At 51.7% G+C, this 17266-nt stretch overlaps 1 long non-coding RNA gene across 3 annotated transcripts in view; it reads right to left on the reverse strand.

Annotated features, from left to right (window-relative positions):
- The window catches only part of LOC144240083 (uncharacterized), a 63581-nt gene extending 48288 nt beyond the window's left edge, over positions 1-15293 (reverse strand). The window contains exon 1 of one of the 3 annotated variants that reach the window (XR_013337576.1): positions 15190-15288. This is a non-coding gene — a long non-coding RNA (uncharacterized LOC144240083). Of the gene's footprint in view, positions 1-15189 lie in introns of all 3 variants that reach the window. The other 2 variants (XR_013337575.1, XR_013337577.1) reach the window with 2 other exon arrangements.
- Positions 15294-17266: the final 1973 nt, after the last annotated feature.

Here is a 17266-nt window from a genome sequence, read left to right on the forward strand (position 1 = left end):
GGTGGGGCGGGGCCTGCGCCGCTTCGGCCGGGTGTGCCTTCCACAGCGACACGCCGCTCCCCGAGTTCCTGGCCTGCCTGCATTCCAGACGGTTCTCCGTGGTGGGGGTGGGGCTTCCTCAGCCCCCGCAGCTCCGTACCCCAGCTCCCCCGACCGCCTCGCCCCTGCACACGCCGCACAGACACCCCGACGAGCGCTCCCCGCCCAGGAGCACGTGGCCGGCCCGCACCCCCTCGCCCCCCCNTCGCATCCATTAGCATCCTCGTGGGGGCGCCGGGCACTGCGGTAGGTGCCGGGAGGAGGGCATCGGGCGGCCCCAGCCCCCGCCCACCCCGGGGCAGCACGCTGGCAGGTCCGTCCAGCACCCGAGCCCATCACACCTGGGTGGGGAGGTCACCTCCAGGCACATCTGCTAGTGGTGGCAGAGCTGGGACTCGGCCTTCTTCTTGCATCGTTTCTTCTTCTTCTTTTTTTAACGTTTATTTTTGAGAGAGAGAGAGAGAGCGCGCGAGTGAAGGCACAGGGGGTGGGCAGAGAGAAAGGGGGGCAGAGGATCCCGAGTGGATTCTGCGCTGACAGCGGGGAGCCTGAGGCGGGGCTCCCACCCACAACCCTGAGATCATGGCCTGAGCCCAAGTCAGACACATAACCCACTGAGCCACTGAGTGACCTCGGTCTCCCTGCATCTTAAGACCCCCTTAGTGCCCATCTCCGGACACACGGACGGGGTGACGGCAGAGGGGTCTTCAGGCTCGGAGCTGGGCTGTGCCAGGAAGGATTAGGAAAAATGACTGGTTAAGGCAGTCTTTCACTACTTTGCATGTTTTGGTGAAAATTTAAGGATTTAAATGATGTTATCTATTAAATCCAACACACCCAGTGATAAGCATCTCCCCTTAACAGTGTGTTTCTTGGTGCCTCTTCCATATTAGTGTTTAACCAATTAGGGAATTAAAAACATGTATTTATTTTTCAGAGGTGGGAGAGGGGCAGAGAGATAGAGGGAGACCCAGAATGTGAAGCAGCTCCAGGCTCTGAGCTGTCAGCACAGAGCCTGACGCGGGGCTCGAACCCACAAACTGCAAGATCATGACCTGAGCTGAAGCTAGACATTCAACTGAATGAGCCACCAAGGTGCCTCCCCCCCGAAACATAGATATTTTTTTGAGCAGATGTTTATTTAAATTAATAATGAATTTATTTTTAAATTTGCATTCAAGTTAGCATATGACGCAACAGTGATTTCAGGAGTAGATTCCTTGATGCCCCTTGTCCATATAGCCCATCCCTCCCCCCCACAACCCCACCAGCAGCCCTGTTCATTCTCTATATTTAAGAGTCGCATATGTTTTGTCCCCCTCCCTGTTTTTATATTCTTTTTGCTTCTCTTCCCTTATGTTCATCTGTTTTGTATCCTAAAGTCCTCATATGAGTAAAGTCATATGATATTTATCTTTCTCCGACTAATTTTGCTTAGCATAATACTCTCCAGTTCCATCCATGTAGTTGCAAATGGNTCTTTTGTTTCTTTGTGTTGTCTGATTGCTGAGGCTAAGATTTCTAATACTATGTTGAGTAACAGTGGCAAGAGTGGACATCCCTGTCTTGTTCCTGACCTTAGGGAGAAAGCCTTCAGTTTTTCTCCATTGAGGATGGTATTAGCACTGGGTCTTTCATATATGGCTTTTATGAACTTGAGGTATCCTTTTCTCCCTACTTTCTTGAGGGTTTTTATTCAGAAAGGATGCTGTATTTTGTCAAATGCTTTCTCTGCATCTATTGAGAGAATTATGCGGGTTTTGTCCTTTCTTTTATTGATGTGATGAATCACATTGCAGATATTGAACCAGCCCTGCATCCCAGGTATAAATCCCACTTGGTCGTGGTGAATAATTTTTTAAATGTATTATTGGATCTGGTTAGCTAGTATCTTGTTGAGGGTTTTTGCATCCATGTTCATCAGGGAAATTGGTCTATAGTTCTCCTTTCTAGTGAGGTCTTTGTTGGGTTTTGGAGTCAACGTGATGCTGGCTTCATAGAAAGAGTTTTGAAGTTTTCCTTCCCTTTCTATTTTTTGGAACAGCTTCAAGAGAGTAGGTGTTAATTCTTCCTTAAATGTTCGGCACAATTCCCCTGGAAAGCATCTGGCCCTGGACTCTTGTTTCTTGGGAGNTTGGCTATTGTTGATAGTGTGGCCATAAACATTGGGGTGCATGTGCCCCTTCGAAACAGCACACCTGTATCCCTTGGGTAAATACCTAGTAGTGCAATTGCTGGAATTGAGGAACCTCCATACCGTTTTCCAGAGTGTCTGTACCAGTTTGCAGTCCCACCGGCAGTGCAAAAGAGATCCTCTTTCTCTGCATCTTTGCCAACATCTGTTGTTGCCTGAGTTGTTCATGTNGATCTGGTTAGCTAGTATCTTGTTGAGGGTTTTTGCATCCATGTTCATCAGGGAAATTGGTCTATAGTTCTCCTTTCTAGTGAGGTCTTTGTTGGGTTTTGGAGTCAACGTGATGCTGGCTTCATAGAAAGAGTTTGGAAGTTTTCCTTCCCTTTCTANGCTGATTGTTTCCTTCGCTGTGCACAAGGTTTTTATTTTGATGAGGTCCCAATGGTTCATTTTTGCTTTTGTTTCCCTTGCCTCCAGAGATGTGTTGAGTAAGAAGCTGCTGCAGCCAAGGTCAAAGAGGTTTTGCCTGGTTTCTCCTCGAGGATTTTGCTGGCTTCCTGTCTTGTGTTTAGGTCTCTCATCCATTGTGAGTTTACTTTTGTGTGTGGTGTGAGAAAGTGGTCCAGGTTCATTTTTCTGCATGTCGCTGTCCAGTTTTCCCAGCACCACTTGCTGAAGAGACTGTTTTTGTTCCCTTCGATATTCTTTCCTGCTTTGTCAAAGATTAGTTGGCCACATGCTTGAGGGCCATTTCTGGGTTCTCTCTTCTGTTCCGTTGATCTGAGTGTCTGTTTTTGTGCCAGCACCATACTGTCTTGTTGATTACAGCTTTGAAATAGCTTGAAGTCCAGGATTGTGATGCCTCCTGCTTTGGTTTTCTTTTCCAAGATTGCTTTGGCTATTTGGGGTCTTTTCTGGTTCCACACAAAGTTTAGGATTGTTTGTTCTAGCTCTGTGAAGAAATGCTGGTGTTATTTTGATAGGGATTGCATTGAATGTGTAGATTGCTTTAGGCAGTATTGACATTTTAACAACATTTTTTCTTCCTATCTAAGAGCATGGAATATTTTTCCATTTTTTCTGTCTTCTTCAGTTTCCTTCACAAGCTTTCTATAGTTTTCAGTATATGGATTTTTCACCTCTTTGATTAGATTTATTACTATGTATTTTATGATTTTTGGGGCAATTGTAAGTGGGACTGATTCCTTGGTTTCTCTTTCTGTTGCTTCATTGTTGGCGTATAGGAATGGAACCAATTTCTGTGCATTGATTTTATATCTTGTGACGTTGCTGAATCCATGGATCCGTCCTAACATTTTTTTGGTAAAAACTTTTGGGTTTTCCATATAGAGTATTATGTCATCTGCAAAGAGTGAAAGTTTGACTTCCTCCTGGCCAATTTGGATGTCTTTTGTTTCTTTGTGTTGTCTGATTGCTGAGGCTAAGATTTCTAATACTATGTTGAGTAACAGTGGCAAGAGTGGACATCCCTGTCTTGTTCCTGACCTTAGGGAGAAAGCCTTCAGTTTTTCTCCATTGAGGATGGTATTAGCACTGGGTCTTTCATATATGGCTTTTATGAACTTGAGGTATCCTTTTCTCCCTACTTTCTTGAGGGTTTTTATTCAGAAAGGATGCTGTATTTTGTCAAATGCTTTCTCTGCATCTATTGAGAGAATTATGCGGGTTTTGTCCTTTCTTTTATTGATGTGATGAATCACATTGCAGATATTGAACCAGCCCTGCATCCCAGGTATAAATCCCACTTGGTCGTGGTGAATAATTTTTTAAATGTATTATTGGATCTGGTTAGCTAGTATCTTGTTGAGGGTTTTTGCATCCATGTTCATCAGGGAAATTGGTCTATAGTTCTCCTTTCTAGTGAGGTCTTTGTTGGGTTTTGGAGTCAACGTGATGCTGGCTTCATAGAAAGAGTTTGGAAGTTTTCCTTCCCTTTCTATTTTTTGGAACAGCTTCAAGAGAGTAGGTGTTAATTCTTCCTTAAATGTTCGGCACAATTCCCCTGGAAAGCATCTGGCCCTGGACTCTTGTTTCTTGGGAGGTTTTTGATCACTAATTTGATTTCTTTACTGGTTGTGGGTCAAGACATGTATTTCTAATTGGAGATGTTACCAGCTGGCTTTCACTGCTGGACGTGAAGCCATGGATCCAAAGACCAGGAAGATTTAGCTTGAAGAGAGGACAGAGAAGGACCCATGGAGGGGGGGCGGGGGGCAGAAATCTTCAGGTCAAACAATACTCATCTGCTGGGCCACCCTCAGCCTCATTCATTCTGGAATTCAAGTGGAGCTGCATGGTCCACAGCCTTACAAATATTCATTGAAGGTGTGGCTTAGGGTGCCCACATCCCCTTCTTTGGAGTGGGGGGTACCGGTGCACTTGGTCTCAGGACACGTGGAGCCTCCAGCTGGGAGGAATACGACCACAGCCTGGCCTCCAGCACCCCTGCCCGCCAGGGAGCCTCCCTTCGGCCAAAGGAGCAGATGCTGTTCAGAGTGTTCAGCACCCTGGCTGCTGGAAGGGCCAGAGGGAATCCTCCATCATCTCCACTCACCTTACCAAGGAGATGGGGGCAGAGGAGGGACGAGCCACAGCACACCTATGCCCAACTGGAAAGGAATTCCCAAATGTCTCCGTCCCATATGGAACCCCTCTGGATTTCAAAGTGAAAAGCAGAGTAAGTTTATGAAATTTATAGAGCTTTCCTGATCTTTCGGTCAAGCAGTGACGGGGCTCCTCAGGAGTCTCCCAGGCAGTGTGTGGTAAGACGCCCCGGAATCAGGACCCAAGACATCGTCTTTCTGGACGTGTTCCGGAGCCATGGGCCCTAGCCGGCCGGCCAGCCCCTCAGGTAGTGATCTAGACCGAGATTCACGACACAGCGCTGTGAGCTTCTGGAACCAGGAACCCTCGTCAAGCACATGTAGTATTTCATACACGTTTTTTTCTCTGTAACCGTCACCAGAGTCTCAAGGGACCCACGGGCCAAGAGGCCAACTGCCGTTTGCCTTGTGTTTCTTTTTTTTTTTTTTTTTTTTCTTTTTTTTTTAGNAGTCTCAAGGGACCCACGGGCCAAGAGGCCAACTGCCGTTTGCCTTGTGTTTTTTTTTTTTTTTTTTTTTTTGCCTTGTGTTTCTGAGACAATGGTCAGTGGGGGCTGTTTGGAGATGGGAAAGAGAAGGCTTTCAAAAGACTTGGATTTTATTTTATTAAGAAATGTTTTTCTAATGTTTATTTATTTTTGAGAGAGAGAGACAGAGTGTGAGCAAGGGAGGGGCACAGAGAGAGGGAGACACAGAATCCGAAGCAGCTCCAGGCCCTGAGCTGTCAGAGCCGGACGTGGGGTTTGAACTCACAGACTGTGAGATCATGACCTGAGCTGAAGTCGTACGCTTAACCGACTGAGACCCCCAGGCGCCCCTATTTTTAATTTTTTGAGGAGTAGTTTGTGTTCCCACCACAGTGCAGGAGGGCTCCCCTTTCTCCTTCCTCACCGTCTGTTGCTTCTTCAGGGTGTGCTTTGATGAGCTGATTTTGTTTGTGTTCTTCTTGGTCCCAGGGAGGGGCGGGGGTGGGGAGTAAAAAAATGCCCCGAGGAATCTTGCTTCCTTCATAACCAAGCTTCTTTATTTTTTATTTTTTTATTTTTTTAAAAATGTTTTATTTATTTCTAGGAGAGAGAGAGACAGCGTGAGCAGGGGAGGGTCAGAGAGAGGGGGAGTCACAGACTGAAACAGGCTCCAGGCTCTGAGCTGGCAGTCAGCACAGAGCCCGACACGGGGCTCGAACCCATGAACCGCGAGATCATGACCTAAGCAAAAGTCGGACGCTTAACCGACTAAGCCACCCAGGCGCCCCATAACCAAGCTTCTTTAAAGAATTGCCCATCCTGGACTCTCTCTCCATTTCTGTTGCCTCATTCATCCCTTAAACCTCAGTGATGTGACCTCCTCTCACCTGTGTCCCCAAATTGCCCACTCCAGGTGACCACTGACCTCCCACGTAACTGTCCCTAAGATGCTTTCCAAGTCCTGCCCTACCTGACTTGCTTCTAGTTCTTTCCATGGACTTAGTTCATCTTTATCTTTCTCAAAGCAGGCCCTGTCTACAACACGATTAGCCATCAGTCATAAACTCCCTAGAAAAAACCCAAAGATTCTTAACTAAATTTAACCACAAATTCTGACCCTGCTAAATGAACTTGATATCAGTATTCGTCCATTCCTTAAATAGTTGTTGAGGACCCACTGTGCCCACCGTCTGGGTCCTGATGATGTAATGCTGGGCCAGCCTGTGCGGGCAAAGTAGCTTTCTAGAAGCAGCAGGAGAGGAGTGAGTGATGTCTAGGTGCTCTTAGGAGAATTGCTCTGTGGCTGGGGTCTCAGCTGCTCCTCCAGGAACTATGTCATTCATCTGGGCTGCTCTAGGCTCCCTGGAGAGTTTAGTCCTCACAAAGTTAAGACAACCGAAAAGTACTTTTCCATTACACACATACACACACACACACACGAGTCAGCAATAGTTCAAAAGTTGGGCTAAAGCGACCGACAAGGTATCAGTTTTCTAAAGTACTCAACAGATATACATAAAGAGAAAGTTGGCCTGAACTATTTAAAGACTCAGAAAATACAGTATAGTTGCACCTCCAACTTGCTAAGTTTCCAGTCCGGCAGAAAGAGAAGGCGAACATGTTGCCGCCGTGGCTGTGAATGCAGGGACAGCGGATGACTAATCAGGCAGTAACAGGAGGAGAGCGGGACTTTCCCGTTGTCCTGGAATTACAGTTAAGTCCGTAAGCAGCTGAATCTCGAGAGGATCTAGGGTCTTCCAGGGAGAGTGGCCACTATCAGCAAGGCCTGCGGGGAGGTGCCGGAACCAGTGCCCCTTCCAGACACCCACCTGCTCTCCCCCTCCCAACAGAAAGGGCCATGAGAAGGTTTCTGGCCTCAAGGCGGCTGTAATGTAAGGGCTATTCCTCCCCTTCTCCATGTGGGGGGGGGGGGAGAATGGAGGTACTCCCCCAAAGCCAAGTGATGGAGACTCTAAGAGAACGACCAGTGAAGACCGCAGGTTCTAGGCAAAGGGGGCTGGAGTGAGGGGTGTGGTGAGAGGGGCTTGGGTTCCTGCTGCCTGAGCAGCAGAGCCCGCAGGCGGTCAGCGGAGGAGCAGCACAGGGGTGCGGGGGGCGGGGCTGGAAGTCCCCTGGGAAGAGCGTCCTGGGAACATAGGAGCTTCGGGTATTGTCTTTTTGTCTTTTCAGGTCCAATCAACCCACTTTTCCAAGTCCTCGAGACTGCCAGACCCGTTTCCCAGGCTCCCTGCCCTCCCCGGCTGATAGGGGGCCACACTGCCGGCTCCGGGGGCGCCCCCACCAGCCCACGGGGTGAGCCGTGCACGTGGTGGCCCTGCCCTTTGTGCTCACTAGGACGTGTTCAGCTGCGGGTAACAGTACACCACAGATGGCTTCGTCCAAAGAGGCATTTACTGTTCCCTTAACAAGAAGTCCGGAGCTAAGCATACTTAGCCATACTCTACCATCCTCAACACGTTGGCTTTTTGTCCATTGCTTATCTCTTTGGGGTCGCAACGGGGCTGTGGTGGCTCCGGATATCGTATTTTAACACCAGTGGCTCAGGCTGTGGTCCGAAGCTCCTTTCTGTCTCACTGACCGAAACAGAAGAGAACAAGATTGCTCTCCATGGTTCAGGCCAACTGTGTTGCCTGCCCTGAGGTCAAGCACCCACGAACCTCCTTTTATCAGTAGGAAATAGGCTGAGTACGTTGGCTGAACAGGAGTGGCCAGACCCCTGTTTCTGCCTTCGGTTGTTTTCTTCACTAAGCCGGAACACGGGCTCATTTCGTGCACTGCCTCCTTCACTCGTGAATTCAACGACTGTTCATGGGATAATGTCCACACAGCAGGCGCCGAGCCAGCCAGGTCCTGGAATCATGGGTCAGTCTCTTTAACAACACGCCCAGGAGTTCCCCCAGCCTCTCAGTCCCCTCTGCCTCTCCACCACCTCCTGACCCCTGCCCATCCCCGTCCCGCCCCCGGGGTCCTCACTCCTGGCCAGAGCGCTGCTGATTGGCCCACTGAAACCCTAGATGTTCAGCCTCATAACTGGATTCCTGACCCATCCCATCAGCTCTGACACCCACCCCCACGGCGGCTATTCCCAATGTCTCCCACTGCCCATCAAATCCCACCTTAACTCTTCTCATCAGATATTTTCTAGTTCCCTCCTGGGCAAGCTGAGGTCGCTGATGTGTTCTTTCATCTTCACTCTCCTCAAGAGACACACTGAGTTGCCATAACTTCGCTCAATCTCATTTGGAGCTAGCCTTTGTTTTCCGGCCCTTCCTTTAAACCCCAGTTCAAAGGTCGCCTCCTTTTTTTATGTTTATGGGAGGAGGAGGGGGCAGAGAGAGAGGCAGAGAAGATCCCAGGCAGGCTCCTCACTGTCAGCACAGAGCCTGATGCAGGGCTCGATCTCACGAATCATGAGATTATGACCTGAGCGGAAATCAAGCGTCAGATGTTCAACCAACTGAGCCACCCGGGCACCCCGGTTACTTCCTTTTCAAAACCTTAATAGGAATAATACCATCACTAGCATTTACTGCATATCTGGCCCTGGGCTGAGCATCTAGCAGGAATTATGTCAATTTTATTCTCACACAAAACTATGGGGGGGGGGGTCATCAGGTCCATTTGGTAGACAAGAAATGGAAGCTTAGGTTAAGTTAACTCGCCTGATGTTATTCCAGGGTGGGGCTGGGATTCAGGCCCGGATCTGCCTGGAACTCGAAAAGTCCCGCTCCTCAGCACCAGGCGAAATCTCCTCGGGCTCACGCAGCCTCTGTCACTGGTGTCCGCCCTGCACAGGCACACACATCCTCTCCCCAAACAATCACCTCACTGATGACATCTGTCTCTCTTGTCTGTTTCCCGCCCAGGACTGGGAGTGGCCCGGGGGCGCAGAGATCCTGTGTGATTCACAGGGTCCTCCCTGACACCTGCCATTCCCATTGCGTGGCAGCCACCGGGAGCCTCAGCCATGACCGAGGGGCTGAGTGACGCTGGCGGAGAGCTGGGCTGAATCAGGACCGGTTCCTGGCAAAAGCGGTGCTCTGCCATGGGGCGCGTCTCCCTGCATCATTCACTCAGCAGGCATGTGCTGGCTGTCTTCTTAAAAAAAATCGTTTTTAAGTTTGTTTTTTAGAGATGGAGACAGGGCACGAGTGAAGGAGCAGAGAGAGAGAGGGAGACAGAATCCAAAGGAGGCTCCAGGCTCCGAGCTGTCAGCACAGAGCCCGACACGAGGCTTGAACCCACGAACCGTGAGATCACGACCTGAGCCGAAGTGGGAGGCTTAACCGACTGAGCCCTCAAGCGCCCCCGTACTGGGTGTCTTCTGTGTGCCAGGCACTGTTTTAGTTCCTGGAGACAAAAAAGCAGATAAAGATCCTGGCCCCCCGGGAAGCTGACAGAGTCTGGGGGGTGTGGGCTCAGGCTTCCTCCAGGCACCGTGGCCAGCCTCCTACTGCCCTGTTTCCCTATTTTCCCTCAATGCTGGGACACGCACAGTGTTTGTGGCCAACGTGTCCTGTATCTCCTAAGACTTCTGTCTTCTACGTTCACCACTCAGGCTAAACCGCTGAAGAACCTTAAGTAAAAGCAAGTACTGAACAGACAAAATCTGAAGGCTTAAAAGAACCGCCCTGCCCCAGCTGAGCCCCCACCCTCCATGGGGCTCCTTCTCTAGCCTGAGATCAGGCTCCAACTCCTCTGTCTGCGATCGCAAGCCCACCACGGAGCCCCCCGGGAGGGCACGAGTGCAGCTTCCGCCTTTCCCTACGATGTCAGGTCCCCTTCCACCGTCCCTCCCAGGGATCAGCTCACCTCCGTCCCTAGAGCTCACCTATTCTCCCCCTGCCCCGCTGGGGTGGGAATTTGCCCCCCAGGACTGGGTGAGATGAGGGGCTGCTTGCAACCCACCAGACCTGGACCAGAGGCAGCCCTGACAGTCATTCCACCAAGACGTGCATGGTCTTCGGCCCCACCGTCGAGTGCGTCCACACCGTGCATGGTTGGGAGAGACCGCAGACGAGGAATGCAGGCCCCCACAGGGTACCTGACGCCCCGGGCCCTTCACTCGGGGCCACACCATCCAGAGCATCCAGGGCTCCCCACTGGAGACGCGGGGAGGGAGCTGCGTGCCGCAGATGGCTGCCGTCCATGAGTCCATGAGCGCCGAGGGCACCCACCTCTCGCTGCCCTTGGGGCTTGACAGTCAGAGGCGGGGCCCTGAGCTCAGAGACTCTGGCCTCTCCCAGGAGCCGCGGCCCTGCCGAGGACGAATCCAGGGCCCGCAGCCGTGGGCTCCGCCAGTGGTGGCCTGTCCCAGGCCGAGCCACCCCCGCCTGGAGCGCGCAGCCCCGCCCTCGGCCCTGGCCCAGGAGTCCCTGCCACGTCCGCCCTGCTTGTCGCGGAAGGGACGTTCCCACGCTGGGCATGTCCTGATGGCGGATCCCAGAGTTACGGGGCCGGGGCAGGGCTGGGAGTGAGCCCAGGTGGTCCAGGTGCCACCGGACAGGCATCGGCCGCCTGCTGTTCTATTCTGTTTGATTTTTTAAATGTTTCTTTTATTTCTGAGAGAGAGAGAGAGGGACAGATCGCGAGCAGGGGAGGGGCAGAGAGGGAGAGGGAGACCGAGAATCCGAAGCAGGCTCCAGGCTCGGAGCTGTTAGCAGAGTCTGATGTGGGGCTCGAACCTACCAACCCCGAGCTCAGGACGGGAGCCGGAGTCGGAGGCTCTACTGACTGAGCCCCCGAGGCGCCCCAAGTCCCCCCTGTTCTAAATAGAGCAGTTGGGGCCTCACCTCCCCGCCAGGGCAGCCTCCCAGCCCCACACCCCGCCACCATCCCGTCTGCGGCCCTGACCCAGGGGAGCGGCGCCAGCGGGTCCACCGAACCCAGGCTCCAGTGGAAGGAGCGGGTGTGCAGCCCCGTGGGTGCGTGGGCGGGGAGGGGCCTGGGTTTCCCAAGGGCCCAGAAAACCTCGCAGGAGGGGCTCCTTGAAGGGTCTGGACGGGCAGAGGCCTGCACGCCAGATCCGGCTCCGGAGTCCGCGCAGACGTTAAGCCCCTAGAACGCGCCCTCCTGGGAAGAACCCGTGGGCGGCGGCCCTGGCGGACAGGTGGCCTGGGCCTCTCCCAGACTGAGCCCCGGGGAAGGCGCTCCCGAGCCCCGTCAGCATGAGGTCACCCTGCCGGTAGGGATTTCCTGTCCCTGAAACACGGAGTGGAGACGCCCGCCCTGCGCCCCGGCCGTGGGCTCCCGACTCACCGAGGGCCCCGGGCCTTCACTGCCAGGCGGCGCCGGGTCCCGGCCCCCAGGCCCGTCGAGGCCGGAGAGCGGCCGGGCCGAGGGAGCGGGTGGGCCCTGGGTCTCCCACCCTTGGATCCCGGGTCTCCCGGGGAACTAGGACCCAGGCGACAAGGTGCGTCATCAGGTGAACCCTGGGCGGGTGACGGTGACACAGGCCTCTCCCTGCTGGGCCCCGAGCCCAAGTGGAAGTCCTGGGTGTGCGCTCACGTCCCTTCCCACCTGCTCTGCGCCCGAACCCACCCCAGTGTCCCGTCGGGGGAGGGGACACAGCAGGCTGTGGCCCTGGGGCTGGGCCAGGACTCGGGGTGAGCGTCCCCGGAAGGAGGACTGAAGGCAGAAGTGGAGGGGTGTTAGCTGCGTGGGTAGAGATTCCGGGGGACCGTGGGGCCCAACTCTCAACACGTGACCAGGAGAGAGAGGCTGCGGTTCCCTCCGGAAGGGAGGGGTGAGCACACCGCAGTCTCCGGACTGTGTCCCGGAGGGCAGGTGTCCTGTCCAGACAGGTCCCTCTGGCCCAGAGTCAGTCCCAGGCGCCCTCAAGTGGCTTCACAGCAGCAAGAGGCGGGCGCTCAGGACGGTGAGCATCTGAGATGCGCCTCCCTCCTCCTCCCAGAAACAACCTCGCCTCTTGGGCTTCTAGGCGGCCAGGAAGAGGGGCTGGAGACGGGCCACGAGACACTGAGACAGAACCATCTGAAACAGGATGATCTTTGATGATGTGTCCACATCTGTATCCACAGGCCGGAGAGATCTGAGCCGGGATATTTAAGCGTACGGTGTTTTATTCCTTCTATTTCTCATCTATCCTCCAATAAAATAATCACTTGTCTTCTGATTACAACTCCGTACTTGCTCACGAAGAAAATGTGGACAATATAGAGAAACCACAGTAAAATACCACTTACTGCATATCTTCTTCTTCTTTTCTTAAGTAGTTTATTGTCAAATTGGTTTCCATATAACACCCAGTGCTCATCCCCACAAGTGCCCTCCTCCGTGCCCATCACCCCTCTTCCCCTCTTACTGCGTATCTTCTGATTACAACTCAGTATCTGTCTCCGAAGGAAATGTGGACAGTGCAGAGGAGCCAGGAAAGGATAACGAAGGTTACTTGTAAGTGTATCCGCACAGGTAGCTAGTCTCTACTTTCCGGATTCCACGCACTGTTTTGTGATTTACTCAATCCACTTAAAAGTACACCCTGCGTCACTTCTCATGTCAACAGATGATCTTTGACATTATTTTTTAATGGCATTTAAGCATGCCTTTCCTGTAAGCCTGCCAAAAACGGTATAGCCAACCCTTCTATCTATCGGCCACTAAGGTGGTTTACAACTGTTAGCTGGACAATTAAAAGCTGCACTGACCAGCGAGAGAAACAAATCTACACGCACACACACAAAGCGAGTTTCTTAGGATGAATTCCTAGGAAGATACTTGCTGGTCAGGTGGTATGCACATTGCGCAGGCTTTGATACACATTGGCCGGTTGTCTTCCAGAAAGGTTGTTTCAATTTACACTCCCACCTACAAAGCAGGAGGGTGCCTCTGGCTCCCCAGTGCCCACCCCCTAAATGGACATCATCCGTCTTCTATAATCTTTGTCAACTTGCAAGTAGAAAGTGGTCATCTTTAGCTGTTTAAATTCCCACTTCTTTGATTTTTAGTAAGGGTAATCAAAGCATATTTTCACTATTTTCATTTCTTCCTATGAAATTTGCCTGTTTACATAATTTATTACTGAATGCTTACATTTCCTACTTGGTGTGTTCAGCTTTCCCTTACCAACTTTTAGGAGCTCTTGACAGAATATTATTAGGCTTTTGCTTGTCATGCTTTGAAGACCTCATTCCTGTTTGTCTTTTTCTTTTAAAAAAAAAACTTTATTATTATTATTATTTTTTTTTTTTTTTTTGAGAGAGAGAGACACACACACAGAATCCAAAGCAGGCTCCAGACTCTAAGCTGTCAGCAGAGAGCCTGACACAGGGCTCGAACTCATGAATCACGAGATAAAGACCTGAGCCGAAATCGGACGCTCAATTGATTGAGCCCCCCAGGCACCCTATTCCTGTTTGTCTTTTAACATTGGGCTCTTCTGTTTGTTTGGCCTTATGTAAGTCTTAAATGTTCACGTAGTCAAAACTGTCAACCTTGGTGTTACACCGAGGAAAGTTTTCTCCTTATCAACACTATAAAAAACATAATTTTCTATACTCCCTCATTTATAATTTTCCCATTTACATTTAAATCTTTAATTCCTTTTGCATTTATTTTGATATCCGAATTAAACTGAGGACCAATTTAACTTTTTTTGTCAAAAGTTGGGCCGATTTTCCCAACATTATCGATTGAGCACTCCTATCTTTTAAGATTTAATACAAGATAATTTTGATTAATATTTTCCTGGTTTTTCAGGTTTGTTACATTTGCCTTTCTTCAGTAAATGCCTAAGCATAGGTCCATGTCTGTCTGTCTCCGTGCCTTCCTCTCTGTGGACTGTAAAGGACACTCATTGTGTTGAAGACACACTCCTTTTTTCCTCATTGATACAGCAGATCCCTTCCCCAGTGTGAACTCAGAGAATTAATTGTCATAAAGCTTTGGCTTATAGAGGCTTTCCGTTTCCTCTACTCATATTAATCTTCTCATCGACGGCTTCAGACTTGTTTCTTGGGCTCGGGAAAGCCTTCCTCTTGCTAAGGTCAGACTCGTTGTCCCCTGAAGTTTCTTTAATTTTCCTCCTCCTTCCCACCTCACTGCTTTCTACGTTCCACTCTGATTTATTTATAATGTATTTTGATATACTAGGCAAAAATCTAACTTTACCTTTTCCCCAAAGAGTTACCCAATGGCCCCACTACTGTTCATCGAGTGATCTCTTCCTTTCTTATTGGAACTGTCCCTTTTATCACACACAAAATTCTTACAGGGACCGGGGGCTGCTACTTGCCAATATCCTGCCTCTGCCCTGCTTTTACCTGAGACGTCCACACTACCAACCACAGCCCTGGACCCGTCCAACGTCCCCGCTTCCCGCGCCTCTTCTGGCTGCCGAGAGCTGCTTGGGAAGTCGCTCAGCCCGCCAGTAGGTGCTGTCCCACATCCCCAGTGTCCAGCCTCAGCCGGGCCCTCAGCTCTGCCTGGCAGCCAGGCCGCCTCCCCTTCCCAGCCCCTAACAGCCATTTCAGACCCCCACTCCTTCCTCCTCCACCCCGTCGCCAAGATAACCTTCCCTTCTAGCTCAAGAAACAATATAAGCCCTATCGGGTCTTTCTCAACTTCTTATACCCACCAACCTTCCCTCCCTGAGAAGCAGCAATCGCCAACGCCTGCTGAGACCTCACTCTGTTCCAGGCACTGTTTCAGCCACTACACGTGCGGTCCGTCCTCGCAACAACTTTGTGAGGTGGGTCCTCTTACCATCCTCAGATCACAGCCAAAGAAACCGGCAGCCAGGCTTTTGGACGTGATTTGTCCAAAGTCATGCTGTTAATAATGGCGGAGAAGCGGGACTGGACTCCGGGTAGTGCCTGACCACTCACTCCCATGCGTGATTCTCTTCGGTCCTGCTGTGCGTTAGCACATGCGGGGCGCGGCTTACCTCGGCTTCAATCTTTGTTCTCTGGAGTGGTAGGAACATCATTCCCTTTCCCACTTATTTTCCAAATACTGGAGCCCCTCCTATGTGCCGGCCATGGTTCTGGGGATACAGCAGGAGGCAAAACCAGGCACAGTCTCCGTCCGCCCGAAGCTGACGGTCTGCTGGGGACAACAGACATTGACTGAGGGATCACGCCGTCAGAAGCACAAAACCACATCCCAAGGAGACGGCCCCAAGGACGGGAACGTGGCTCTGTGAGAGTGGACAGTAAAGGCTCGAGCAGTGCAGGTGAGGGAGCAGGAGGAGAGCCTGCCTCAGAAAGTGACCAATGAGCTAAGGACCCAAGACCGAAGGTGGGGAGGAGTAAACTGAGCCATGGGCAGGGACAGGCAGGATCCAGGCAAGGGCAGGGCGTGTCTCTGCATGTTTAGTGCTATGCTGGGGAGGGGGGGGGGCTCCTGCAGGCAGACACAGTCACAGGACTCTCCAGGACCCCACCCCCCAGGCTCAGCCCGAAGCTGCCCCAAGCCGTGGTCACGAGTCACGACCCGGACCTGCAAGGTGTGGACAGAGGAGGTGAGCTCCCCGTTCAGTAGTGCAGTAAGGCCACTAGTGACTGCAGCTCTTTGGCCCCATGACTTGTACCCGTATATGATGCCAAATGACCTCGTTTGTCCACAGACTCTCCTGACTTTCAAAATGTTAACAACTGTTAAAAATTTCTTTTAATGTTTATTTAGTTTTGAGAGAGAGAGAGAGGGAGAGAGAGACAGAGCACAAGCAGGGGAGGGGCAGAGAGAGAGGGAGACACAGCATCCGAAGCAGCTCCAGGCTCTGAGCTGTCAGCACAGAGCCCGACGTGGGGCTTGAACCCACAAACCGTGAGATCATGACCTGAGCCGAAGCTGGATGCTTAACCGACTGAGCCCCCCAGTCCCCCCGAAATGTTAAGAACTCTTACTGGAAGCGTCATTATGAGTCTCTGTGCAGAGAGGAGGGACGGATGGCTTCCATCCGTGTTTGGGGAAGACTGTCCATCCCCCTGTGTTTGTGTTTTCTAGTGCAGGAACTTACACGAAGAGGGACACCCCTTGCCCCTAATCCTGATCCTTATTCTCTTCACGGGGATGGACGGAGTTACTGGATCAAGAAGCAGCTGACAAACACTGGTTCACATTTGGAGGAACTAAGCTGTCAAAAGCGCATTACATTCCTTCCCTCTCACCTGGGTCAGGTGCCAGGCTTCCATCGGTTACTGCCCTGAACTCCCCCCACGGGGCTGTCCCGATGCCGGTCCAGGGGCAGCACGGAGGGGCACGTACATGGCCCGTGCCGCAAGCCCTTCCGGCCAGGAGTCCAAAGACACTTTTCCAATCAGCTTGTTAATAATAACAAAGCCGATGGGTTAAGTCCCTATGCATCTGTTTCACATGTCTTATATTTATCAATTGGTTCCATGTTTGGGAGAGAGAAAAAAAAGGAGGGTTATTTATCCATCGCCCTCCCCACCCCAACCCACCTGTAGGACACATATTGAGAGTATTTTCTCCATTGAAGTCTTTGCGGTCCTAAATCAACTTCTCTTAAGCAAATGCAGGTGGAGATCTCTTAGAACCCCAGGAGCAATGCCCACTCCCTTCTTCCGCCCCCAGCTTGGGAGGTGCCGGGGGATCTGAGACGGGAAACCTGAAGCCAACAGTTTTAAGCTCCGACGTTATGTCTGAAGCTATTTTCCAGGGCACCCTCGGGTGCCAGCAACAATAACACCCATTACCTCCACGCAGACCCTCTACCCGCAAGTCACGATGTGGGATCGCCTGCGCCTCTGCAGCCCTCTGTTAACACAGCGGCTTGGGAGAGGTTTCCCAGGGCAGAGAGTCCAAACTCACTTTGGCTCGGTGTGATGCGGCCTCTCTGCTCTACTCTGGGTCCTCCATTCCTGGTGGAGGAATCACCCGGTCCCTCAAGGGACCTGTGTCACACTAGTCAGCAGGCAGCAGAGGTCCCGCAGCAGAGGGAGGGGCTGGCACTGGGGGCAGCCACTGTTCTGGGGACAGCAGCGGCCGCCGGGGGAGAA

Source organism: Crocuta crocuta, unplaced genomic scaffold (genome assembly GCF_008692635.1).
Source record: "Crocuta crocuta isolate KB4526 unplaced genomic scaffold, BGI_CrCroc_1.0 scaffold7, whole genome shotgun sequence".
NCBI classification, from domain to species: Eukaryota; Metazoa; Chordata; class Mammalia; order Carnivora; family Hyaenidae; genus Crocuta; species Crocuta crocuta.